General features: G+C 40.3%; 1 protein-coding gene across 3 annotated transcripts in view; it reads right to left on the bottom strand.

Annotated features, from left to right (window-relative positions):
- nyap1 (neuronal tyrosine phosphorylated phosphoinositide-3-kinase adaptor 1) overlaps positions 1-11,841 on the bottom strand; it is a 44,174-nt gene that overhangs the window by 28,276 nt on the left and 4,057 nt on the right. Inside the window, exon 1 of one of the 3 annotated variants that reach the window (XM_088087997.1) lies at positions 9,545-10,184. The exons of the other annotated variants lie outside the window; for them this stretch is intronic. The gene's annotated coding sequence lies outside the window, so the exon portion shown is untranslated. Of the gene's footprint in view, positions 1-9,544; positions 10,185-11,841 lie in introns of those variants that run through there. 3 annotated transcript variants of the gene reach the window in all.

Raw genomic sequence — 11,841 nt, forward strand, 5'->3', positions numbered from 1 at the left:
AAAAAAATAACCTCAGACAGTCTGTCAGATATAAGTGATGGTGCATGTTTGACACCAAATCTTTCCACGGTACATGATGTTCTTATCTCTTATATGGCAGTGAGAAATGTCTTGTGTGCTCCGAATATGCTCGACACAGACTACGGACGACATGGATGATCTCTGCGAGTCAAATCCGACCTGCTTGAACCGAAGCTTAAACTGTTTTATGATCCAGAGCAGCCATGTGCTTACTGAGGACTGATTCAAATCCCACTGTTGTGATCAGTTCAACTCACCTATGAAAAAAAAAAGTTAAAAACACCGTAGCCTAAATTGCTTCAGGCTGTCCCTACCTAAACAAGACAAACCTCATAAACTATTCAGCAACAATTAAGCAAAGCCCACTTGCCCAAAGCAAAACAGGGATCAGCTGAACATCACTGTAAACCTGACATATGATTTGCCTCCCAGCAGCTTGCAGTGGGTTTGACTCATATCATGTGAGAGCTGGTAGTTTTAAATTGCTTTAGAAAGCCTTGTTTTCAGTGCAATATTTAGTGAGAAGCTAGAGAATGAAAAACGGACATGACTCGGGTAATTCCCATCTAAGAAAATCAAATTGTGCAAAGAAAAATCAAACCGATCTACATTCGCATTGTCCCAATGTAGATATTATTCAATAAACCTGCTGGTGCTCTTTCAGAGCTGCTTTACTTCTGATTGAAAGATGGAGCAGCAACAGCAGCAGCGTTGGTGTGATTAGCAAAGCCAGGTATAGGCCACGAGTGGTCTTCCAACATTTGAATCATCCTACTCCTTGTGCTCAAAATTCCCCTGATAAGCGAGTCATAGCGTAGGTTGCACAGGATAAGCACACACACACACACACACACACACACACACACACCCACACACACACACTCTCCCACACACACACACACACACACACACACACACACACACATACCCACACACAGCTCTCCCACTCATTCATCTCATTACATACAAATCATGTCTCTTATGCCCCGCTTGTTTGCACCCCGCTGTGTTCAGCAGAGATTTTGTTTCGATACTTTTGATGCACTTGTTCGAGAAAATAAACAGTGGCAATTTTTCATGGGGTGGGGATATTGGGGGCGGGGGGATATGGGTCTTGAGGTGGTACACCTAAACCAAAAGCCATAACATATTTTTTTTAATTATTAATATGCTGCTGAAATAAAGTTGAAAACTAGTTGAAAACTTTGTCAATATGAGAGTTAATATTATTGATACTCTTTGGTTTCTTGTTTTTGAAGGAACAAAACATTTACTGGGAACAAAGTAAATTTAGGGTAAACGTGTAGGTACCTAGAGAACCTCTCCTAGATATTTAAATTGCTATTGGACCAAATGGATCAAATTAGGGATGGACAATAGTATCGGTACATCACCAGGATCGGTAGGTATATGCTTTAAAATGAAATATCAGAATTGGCCTATGCTGATTTCTGCCAATATTACAAACTCGATGCTCAAAAAGATGTATCCACTGATTTACAGATGTCTCATTCGGCATGTAAGTCAATAGGAAAAAGTCTTTTTGCACAGCAGGATACCAATGGATGCCTTAGGTTGTCTTGTTTCACAAGATACTCATACCGTCACAAGTGTGACGGTATGAGTTTAAGTGACAAAGCTAATCGCTGATCGCTTAGAAGTTCTGTTGTTGTTTTTTTGAAATATGTGCTTAAAATCAAACCAGCACTTTTTAAGAGTTGTTGAGTATCAGTAAGTCAGACATGTCTAAGAGCATTTTGAGGGTCTGTACTGCAAACTGAAAAGCAAGAGAAGTGGTAAAAATGTACAGGTTCGTTGGCCTTACAGGTGTGATTGGCAGGTTTTCAGCTCAGGGTCTCACTTGAGCAATTCCTATTCCTGTCATTTCTGCTGTTCACTGCACTGACAGTGATGAAATGAAAAGGCACTAACTGGGGCAAATGGCAGGAGATGGCAGATTACGCACTGCGGGGTGTCTTACACAGGCACTGTTTTCTTATATGTTGTACTCCCCAAAATAGCAGATATCGCTGACTTTAACAAGATGATTATGAGCAGCTTGTGTGGAGACTTGCTTTGACCCAAGTGGCTCTCATCCAGGAATGAGAGCGTAGCGCTTGTATAGTCTCACCTGGTTTTTCACCTAATGGTGTTTGATGCACCAATGTTCTTGGCACATGGCTCTGAAATTGCATTGTTGATTTGCCAGTAATTGGGTAGAAAAATGGCCGTTTTCAAACAAATCAGTCAGATTTTCAACTTAATTTACACAATATTGAAACTTATTACAGGGCTATTAATTAAAGGAAAATGCAATTAAAGGAGCAGTGTGTAGGATTGCGGCTGTGATGACTGCAGAATGCAATCCACTGAAACTTCTCCCATGTGCCAAACAGGAGCTCACAGATAGAAATCCTTCAGTGTTTATTGTTTAGGAGGTTTTTACCATGAGCTGAATTATCTGCAGAGGTCACTTCCTTATCAAAACAAACTGACCAGCTGACATAAAAAGGTGAAAACACTAAATAAAGCAGTTTCAAATCAGTGTTTCTCCCACGCTGTTTGGCTGGTTACAAATGAGCCACAAGCCCATCACCTGCAAATGTGTGCTCGCATTTTTTCTCTGATAACTTAAGATCCAGACATTCAGGAGATTTTAACAAGGGGCCGAATTATCTGCAGAGGTCTCTTCCTCTCAGAAAAAGACGCATCAGTTGATTAAAGTTACGTGAGTTTTTACCCCACGCCATTTGGCTCGTCACAAACGGGCTGCTAACCCAGCAAATGCTATTGTGGGCTCACCTTTTTTTTCTCTGTTAACTTAAGGTACACTGAGCTGGTTTTTAACACGACCTGCAGAGGTCTCTTTCTCTCCCAGACAAATGGACCTGCTGATTTAAAGCGCTAAAAATACTGAATCAAACAGTTTCATGCTAAAAATCAGTGTTTTTCTGATGCTGTTTGGCTTGTTGTGGATGGGCTGCTCACTACAGTGGCCGGTGCAAAAACATGCATGTCCCAATCCAGAGCCAGTCTTTAGTTTGTCCATTCTGGGCTACTAGACCTGCCTCCATGAAGATATAAATGGCTCATTATAAGGTAAATAAAAAAAAGATAATAATTCCTATTTTCATGTGATTATCCACTAAAAAAAATATATTATCTTCCATTTCTACAAGTATATCTCTCGAAATCACACACACTGGACCATTAAAAGAATTGCTAAAGAGAAATAGGGCAGAAGGGACTATAGAGCAGATGCTTTTTAGAAACAAGACTTTAATATCACCGTCTTTAAATCTCCAACATCTTGGTATTAATAAATAATTTGAGTTGCAGCTCCTCTCGCTGCCACCAATCAGCTGGGAATCTTTTCAGTGCAAATGAAGATTGCTCTGACATTTACAACACATACTTAAGTCATCCTGCATTCTGATTTGCATTTCTGAAGTCACTGTGTACACTCACCTATTTCACACACGGTTGCTGAACCCTGAGGTTTTTTTCCGTTACTTTTATTTTTTTGCTGGTGACCTTTACGAATGTCGCAGACAATGAATTACCGCTGTGAGATGCTCCTACAACCATCTCTGCTCCACATCAGTTTCAGACCCATGTACGCGGTGACATGTTAGGACAACAGTGCTTGTGGATCATTATATACATTACGCTGTTTGCAACACACAGCTGCCAGAAAAATAACATGTTACTGCATCCTAATGATTTGTGAACATTAGCCAAGGTCTTTTGAAGGTCTTTGGCATAAATGCAGCATATTAATGAGAATAGGGACATTAACACAAGACTCTAAACCACTTTGGACCACAATGAAACATGGATAATTCACAATAGAGTTTTGCGCACTGCACTTCTTGCCAATTATCGTTCTAACATAATGATGCTGAAATGACTTTGCTAAGGGCTTCTTGGTAAAATAAAAAAAGACAAATGGCACACAAACATGTGTAAAGATATTTGCTTCCTGTCCTGAATTCTTGCGTAGTTATCCATGTGGAAGACGCTACATGGATACAGATAAATGGGCGGTGATTAACATGGTCTGAGACTGGGACCTCTGTGCCAACAAGAGAGGAGTAACAGTTGGCTCTGAACTTTATTTATTTTGCATGGTACCATACAAGCGGCTTCGAAAGGTTTAATGAGAAGAAAACGGAGGGGGAATGAACAAAGATGAGTTGCCTCAAGGAAATCATTACCACACATCATTACTCTTGACTACACACTGCAATGAAGACTGGATGCTGCATGATGCTTACAATCCAGAAAGAAAGCATTTAAAAGGGAGCGTTTAATTTGAATTTTTCACTGGTTAATTTTGATATGTACTTCCCAGATGTCCTCCGGTCACACAGGGGACACGCATGTATGAGCTTTTGAAGTGTGGCGCACCCAGCAGTCCGACAATGTGGCTGCGGAGGGAGCTCCCAAATAAGCACCAAGAAGTCGGTGGGTGCAGGGGATGTCTGTCCATTTCAAATTTTGCCACGTTTTTTTTTTTTTTTCTCCAGCCTCTGCATCCAGTGAAACACACGAAAAAACAGAAACCTATCAGACAAGAAAATGACAACCATTTCTAAGAGAGTGGGCAATCTCTATGCAATTCTGATATCTATTTAGAGAGGAGGAGTTGAGAGTGGCTGAAACAGTCAAATGGGATTCAATTCCTTTTTTTTTTCTCCCTCTCTTTACTGGACAGCCTGTGAGTAAAGAGCCAGGAGAGACAGAAGACAAAGGGGGGATGACATCTAACAATGTCTAAGGCAGAATTTGTACCCAGGACATCGCTGGTAAATGGCATGCCCTTTAATCAAAGAGCCACCAGAGAGAACCTTTACACCTTTGGACCTATTTATAACTCACTGTGACCGACTCAAGTGCATGAAAAAGTAGATTTGATCCACAAGAAGCGCATGGTTTAAAGGAACACTTCACCCACAAAATAATCTATTAGTAAGTCAAGTATTCAACGGGTGTTACCTTGAATTCAGGAGAACTTTGTCACATTTCTCCACTGGGAGCGGAGAATCCAAAAAACGTTCTTCACGAACTGAAGTCATTGGGGTCCACATTAACAACATCAAAACATCTTTTGCAGACTCACACAACTCATGCAGAATAGTCCAAGTCTCATTTATCCAGTCGTTTGCACAGAAACTTCCAAAACACTCTAAATACATCACATTGTAAAACATTTACGCCCATGGGTAGCGTGCCCCGAGTGTGCCTGAACATGCGTGTGCATATGAGCTCCACTTGCTGCTTTGTATCAAAAGTTCAAAAGCACACGCTCGAGATTGTTTGGACTAAATCGTACTGTTTTTGGCAAAAATGAATGTGTTTGCTGTTGTCAAATGTGGACCCCCTGTGATTTAAATTCATCACAAATGTTCGCCTTTAGTAATTCAAGGTAATACACAGTAAGTAACTGATATACAAATAGCCATTTTGGGAGTGAAGTATTCCTTTAATGTAGCTGAAAAACTGATTTAACCATACATGTCCTTAAAAATAAATTCTTGTTAATATGCAATACAAATTCAGTGCAGAAAAAGTTTGTTTTGGTAATTGAATCAATTTGACCTACATTAGTGACAAGACGGTTTAAGATGAAAGGGGTACTCTAGCTGTTTTTTATTTCTCTGTCTGCGGAAACAACTGTGTGATGTCTTTTTGAGGAGCTTTTTTTTTTCCAAGTCTGAGCAAATAACTCTGATTGCGTCATACTGATGTCATCGGTGTTTAATCGGTGCTCTAATCTTTGGTCTCCAGCATTACACATTCCTAACATACAGCCTGTGTTACATGTTGGGGGCATGCTATTTACCACAGAGAAAGTGTCTAACAAAGACATGCTGTTGACGTGCATTATGGGAAGTGTAGGCTCCAGCCTTACAAGTCACTAAAAGTATCTCTGCTGTTTCATTTCTGACCAGTCTCTTATAACCTGTTACTTTGCAAATCTTCCGATCTAACTTTTCCACTTTGAATACAATATTCTTAGTTCTTAAAAACACAAACATATGTCAGCTTTACTAAATGACTCTAAAAAAAAAAAACTATCAGTGTTACACATTTTCTAGGCTGTACAAGGAAATTTAGCAACATAAAACACACCTCAAAGACATCTGTTGCTTTATCAATAGATTTACAAGACTGCTGATACCAATTTAAAAATGTCATGCCACTCAGCCAACGCCTCAATAAAATAAACAAATCCAAGATACTGTACCAACCAAGCTCTACACACATGAAGAGGAACACTACAAGCTTCAATGTCTCATCTTGACAGTTTACCATCATCTTTGCGCAGACACAGATGTAAACAGAATCATAATTTGTATGGCTGGAGTTACACTGATAGAGATATTTAAGCACAAACCAGTCATGTTTTTAATATAGGGTGCACTGGCTGCTGACTTAACCTAACAATTATTCATTTTTTAGATTGTTTTGGTCTATGAAATATAAAGAAATAGAGAAAAAATGCCAGCCAAAGAGTGACATTTTTAAATGTCTTGTCTAACCAAAAGTCTTAAATCCAAAGTCACTCAGTTTACTTTTATATATAACAAACAGAGGCAGAAAATTCTCCCATTTGAGAACCCTGAACATGAGAATGTCCAGCACTGTTTCACTCTTTTTGCTTAAAAAGTGACTGCCATGATTATTCGATTATCCAAAAATAGCTGCAGATTATTTTTCTATCAATAAATGAATCAGTTAACTGACTAATCCTTTTGGCTCTACGGGGCTATTCAATCACTTTTACTAAAGTGTTGTTTACGCAGCATGAAAGTACAGGGGGAAGTAAAGCAGAGTGATGGGAGGGAAAACTGTGGCAAGATTCAATCCTAAACCACTAGGGGCAAACTTTAACTGCCTCTGAGCTCAACAGTCGTCTTTTCCACTCACAGTAAACACAGTGAATTACTTAGATCGAAAAACCAGAAATGTCTCTGTTGTGATGATCCCAAAAAAACGCACACAAAGCCAGAAGCACGGTTTATAAATCCTTAATTTTCCAACTGACAGCCATCACTCACATTGCTCACGTGCTGCAGCGGAAACCGTCCTCCTCCTTCATTTCTGATGCCATCTCCCCCTGACAGAGCTGAGAGAATCAAGATGGTGAAGCCACAGATGGAAGAAGCACCTGCTCTCCCCTTAAAAACCCAACAATGCACACTGAAGCCAGCTGAACATGTCCACAGTAGTATTGATTTTGAGACACCTGCACGACTGGCCAGTACTAGCCATTTATATCACTTTTACCAACCTATTGACCTGCTGCTGCTCAAACTCTGGGGGAAACAATCTGTTTGGCCGTTTCAGGAAACCCAAAGCAACAAAAAAAAAAATCCATTAGTGCTCATCCAGACAGGGGTATCCACTCGACTAGAGAAATGGGCTTAAAATGTCAGCATCTGCCACGTCTGTCGCACATCCATCAGTCCCCTCGCTCCATGTCTTCCCTCCCTGTCAGTCCCTCGTCTCTGACCCTGTGTGGGCCTTCCCTCGCCCTCTCTGGATCCGGTATATTTGTGTATTCAATCTTCCAAACTGAATTGCTCATCCTTTTTGGAATCAGACATGATGATCACTGCCGGTCAGAGCCACTGAATCATCCACTTTATGGAGAGGAGTTCAGACGTAGTCAGAATCCTTTCTGCTTTATTGAAAACATGGTCGCTTTTTATTGTTTCTGCAAATGCACCATGAGCTTTTGCGTAATTTCATCAAAGTCTGTGGTTATTTTTTATATAAATATGTCAAAAGCTATCCTGATTTAGCAGGATAAACCCTCGAGGAATAAAGGGGTTGCAATCAAACATATTCCATTTGTTTTGACACTGTAAACTGACACGCAAAGTTGCAGTTTTAATCACATTTCTGGACTGAATCTGTCATCACCAACGGTTAACGACAGGTTGTGCGAGCCCTGCTTTTCCCTCTGCATTCAAGACACACCGCACAGTATGTGTGGCTCACAGCATGGACTCAATGACCCCCTACGTCACAGCTGCTCTAAACCATCCCTGCTCCCCATTATATGGCTTAAACATAACAGCATATGGGACAAATAAATATTTATCAGCATCTGTTAGCCCATGCAAGACTTAAAGCCATATAGGAAGATTTTTGGTCCTATTCAGCTCCAAGGTCAAGCTATACTGACTGGTGATTAGTTTCATTCTATATTACAGTTCAATATCAGGCAGATGGTAGAGTATCCAACATGCGAGAGAGAAAAAAGCATCATAATATTTCTATATTCAAAGAATGTTTGTAATATTCAGCAGGATTTGCAGAGTTGTTGTTTTTTTTACATTTGCACCCATCCTTTTATAGTCTGTTTGTTTTGTAGCCTCCTGACATGCTTCTTTCAAAATAAAATGCCAGTTCAATATAGATACAGATAACATTTCCACTCTATGATAATTTCATTTGAAGAGAGATTAAAGGCAGCCAGGTAAAGCCACAACTAAAACATTTTTTTAAAATATTATTTTAGCAGCCTAATAACAAGTGTTTATTGATATTTTTAAGCAGGTAGTGGGTGGGGAAGACAGAGCTCATTTTGAGTGATGTTCGTTTTGAGTGGCTGTCACGCCCGGGAAAAAACTGGGTGGGGGGGCAGGGATGACTAACCTTAATTTCACGTTTAATTCACAACCCCTCGACCCCTTTCTCATTTAGCATCTAAAGGTGGGATACTGCGGCAGTTTTACAGCTATCATGTGATGGTTATTCCCTTTAAAAAACACATGTGGTGATCCAGGCAGCCCCTCATCCAGACGCCTGCCTCTCCCGCACCTCAAAGACGCGCCAACACATCCTCACCTGGCTGCGCACAAACATCACCAGTGTATTCACAATCAGAGTAACTACCGCCCATTCACACACACGCACGTACACGCACACGCACGCACACACACACACACACACACACACACACACACACACACACACACACGCAGCCGTGCTATATTATCCGTAAACATGCAGATGTTTCCCATCACGGCCTCGCAGAATGAGCCACTGATGTGGTGTAGGCATTTGATTGATAACGCTGCGCTCCGGCATCACCAGTCAGCTGATGGAGGCTTGTTTTTTGGTGAAATATTTATAAGGTCTTGTCACGACTGAAGTTAAAACGCGGGCTGTGGGGTTGCTCTGCCGTATCTCTCCATGTCTTTTGTATTTTTGGGGGGCTAAAACACAGGCCTTTTATTCCCCATCGTGGGGCTGTGAGGCTTCAAGGTTGAATAATTTGCCTTGAGAAGACGCAGCGGCTCACTGTCAAGCTTGTATTGCTTAAATTTTACGCGTAAAATGCCATCAGGCCCGTACGTCTACTCCGCAATACAGCATCGTATTCTCCGCTGCTAATTAAGCAGACAGTGCATTTTAACTATGACAGCTGGCTATATAGGCTACATGATGTAAGCAAGTGATGCGGCGATTTATGGAGCAAAACATGATATGGAGGTGCGATGCCTACCTTAGTGTAGCCTATGGCTGGCGCAGAGGCAGACTATGCCGATATCCAGTTGCCCAGGCTCGTAAAAATCAGACAACAACAACACCACGCCGGTTGTTGATGACACAGCTGTCTTGGTAGACGGGAGGGGAGGAAAAAAAAACCTTCCCCAGATGTGTCAATTGACGTGGAGATGAAAAATCAGTTATTCAGACGCATATCACCGGACTGACGCCTTTTCTTGACGTGAAAGGTCTTCCATTTTTATAATAAACAGCGCACTGTACTACCGAGGCTCGGTGTAGCCTGGCCGGTGTGAGATCTGATTGAAAACCATGATGCAATTCAATGCGACGTTACAAAATTTTCCTCTGCAAACACTCAGGTAAAACGCCATCCTAAATGTAACGCTTTAGAAAAAACGGCTCCTCCGTAAAAGGAACATCAGTTCAGGCATGAACGGGGGAAAAAAACGTCAAAACAAAAAAAAAAATGCGCAGATGATGAGCGCGCTGTGTTGGTTCAAGCGCTGGGCATCCTCACTGTGTATTTGCATCCATATTAATATTCATACAGTACTTCCTGAGAGCAGAGCAGTGGTTGTTTATAGGAAAAAAAAAAAGCATCCGAGGTCTCTGAGTCCAACTGCGACGGGAGGCTGTTATCTGCTGGCTGTTATCAGCACACCGAAATTAAATTTCCCTTCACGACTCATATTTAGCAGAAGGATCCGGCAGCAGACTCAATAAATGTCTGGATGGATTCTTGATAAAGTTGATTTTTTTTCCAATAATAAAGCTAGAATATATTATATTGATACATAAAAACAAAGCAAAACTGTCTTATAGAAATAGGAGCTTTATGGTGTTGTGATGGGAGATAAAACACTATTAAGTATAAAATAAGCTTGTCATAAACCCACAGACACATAAAGTAGGCTAAGCCGTCATGTTGGTGTGACAGTTTGTTTGGACTGTATCTACATAAGCTGTTATTTCAATTAAAGCCAGGAGAGAGAAATTAAATCAGATCTGACTGAAAAAAAATGTGGAAGTTCTGAGTCTATTTGCATTTTCGTTTTTATGGGGGTATGGGAAATAACAAATAAACGGGGGCACATGACCAGCCAACACAGGCTGACACCCCCCCTAAAGTCTATGGGAGATTGTATAGGTGAGGACAGAAACTTTGAGTTTTAAAGGTCCAATGTGTAGGGTTTATGGATTTATGGGTGTATATATAGGTAGCAATAGGAAACTTTCTAACAAGAAGTTTTCTTTACTGTATAATCCCCTAAAAATAAGAATCATACCTTCAAATGAGTCATTTATGTCCACATAGAAAAGCAGGTCCTCATCCAAGTCTGCCATGTTGCACCGGCATGTTTTTACCTGAGCAAATTAGTTTGATTTCTTTCGGAATAGAAAAAAAGGGAAAAAAGGCAATGAGCAACGTGGCAAGACATATTCAGCGAATCACGACTAATTATTCAATTTAGAAAATTAATAAAAAATAAGCTAAGGAATGTCCAGAAAACTATATTCATAATTATCATTACAATATACTGAAAATTATGTTACAAGATTATTTTCACGCACTTCTTCCCCTAAAACCATTCCCTAGTTTGTTTGTTTTTTACTTTGCAGCTGGTAGCAATCTGCAATCCTCACCACTAGATGTCAGTAAATCCCCGTAAATCTTACACACTGTTCCTTTAACAATGGCATGAATGATAAAAAGGGCTCCCTCTAATCTTGTAGGTTATATCAGGAGAATCTTTGGACGGTTACTGCCATAATTAAAGCTGTGCAGCGCTATGCAAGGGTCAAAGTATGTCAGTGAGGGGTCATTTTGACCAGCCAGTGAGACAGAGAGTCCACAGCTGAATAGATCAGTGACGGACTCAACTGTCATTTACAGCAGATAATTCAATTTCTATGTAGTGGTGGAATAAATGCACAGATATTTTACTTAAGTAAAAGCAGTGTAAAAATACTGTTACAAGTACAAATCCTACATTCAAAGTAAAAGAGTGCAAGATTTTGCATCAAAGTATATACTTAAAGTAGCAAAAGTAGAAGTATTCACTATGCAGAATGGACCATTTCAGAATAATGCATATTATATCACTGCGATATAATTATTGATGCATTAATTTGTACACTACTTTTATGTTGCAGCTGATAAAGATGGGGCTTTTCACTTTTTATTATATTCTGCCTGGGAGCTTGTGAATTTCACCAAGGGGTCAATTTCCATAATAATACATCCTCATTTGTTTGCTGATTATATTTTGTCCACACATATACACACAGAGG

This window comes from Plectropomus leopardus, chromosome 15, assembly GCF_026936395.1.
Source record: "Plectropomus leopardus strain MGB_pleo_1.0 chromosome 15, ASM2693639v1, whole genome shotgun sequence".
NCBI lineage: Eukaryota > Metazoa > Chordata > Actinopteri > Perciformes > Serranidae > Plectropomus > Plectropomus leopardus.